The following is a 1,380-nucleotide window of genomic DNA, read 5'->3' on the forward strand; positions in this document are numbered from 1 at the left end:
CGAATCGCTCCCCGTTCTCATTCATTTGTCCCAAGCCATGTTGTCCCATAATTCTTTCATACCCCATGTTGTCCTGACCAATCTTGGCATTGGCATCTCCCTTTATGATGTTGACATTCTTCCTTGGTAGTTAGTCGATGACCCCCTGGAGCTGGCTGTAAAAGGCATCCTTGTCTTCATCCGAAGCATCATTTGTTGGGGTGTAGAAATGTACTATATTCATGTTGATGCCCTTGCACCTTGTAGTGAATGAAGCCATGATGATCCTTTCCTCGTGTGGTTCCCATCCTCTAAGTGACTTCTGTGCATGCTTACTCAAAATGATTCCCACTCCTTCCGCATGGTACTTATCTTCCCTCCCTGAATACAATACTTGTTCCCCTGAGCTGAGCTGCTTCTGTCCAGACTGTACCCATTGTGTTTCGCTGACTCCTAGTATGTGCAGTCTGTATCTCTTCATTTTTGTACTACTTGAGAAGTCTTCCCTGCTTCATACGAGGTGCGAACATTCCACGACGCAATCCGGAGAGACTTGTTCGACAGAGAAAGTTTCAGGTCAGAAGAGTCCTTTCGGCTTTGTCCGCTGTCTTTCATTGTTCCTGCTGATGCAGAAGCTCCTCCGTCTCCCAAGATCGAAAAATAAAAAGCTGTGTTTGTCCGTGTTTCTGTAACTTACTGTTGGGTAGTTGGCCCTCCGCAAACTGGCACTTTTCGGGCGACCAGACCTATGCACTTTTAGTCGCCTCTTACGACACGCAGTATCACGGCAAGTGTATTCTTAGTTCCCCCATAGTAAAACTACGGGGCCCCCCACCAGCAGGGGAGGATTTGTTTAATACAGTTAGCTAAACATGGCTGAAGAAAGGAGGGTTGGGGGACCTGTTTTCTTTCGGCTTGATGTTGGTTTGTAATAAGTGCAAATGCTTTATTCTCCCATAGACACAGTTTACATCGTCTTGGGGGCGGACTGCCTCAACCCTATTTTTCAGGGTAGAATGAGACTAGCGTGCAACACACCACCCTTACCAAGGGCATTGTTCCGTGAGGCTAAATCATAATTCAATTCCAGTTGCTAGGTCGATCATTTTCCGGGTCACCTGATACGTTTGATGAAAACAACCTCCAGAAGTTTATAGATTTTTAGGAATTTGATTTTTTAGCTCGGGTAAAGAGAAGTATAACATAGACACAATAATGATCAAGTAGTGTATGCAGGACATATTATAGGCCTAGATAGAAACAATAGTGGGACAGAAAAGAACAAGGGCCTATGTATCATTGGCGCCCTCGAACCACCCGCTGACAATTATTATTACATTTTCTGTAATATTGTGCCCTGGGTATAAAATAGATAAATAGAGAGAAAGAGAGAGAGAGAGA

The sequence above is a fragment of the Aplysia californica genome, unplaced genomic scaffold (genome assembly GCF_000002075.1).
Source record: "Aplysia californica isolate F4 #8 unplaced genomic scaffold, AplCal3.0 scaffold00021, whole genome shotgun sequence".
NCBI classification, from domain to species: Eukaryota; Metazoa; Mollusca; class Gastropoda; order Aplysiida; family Aplysiidae; genus Aplysia; species Aplysia californica.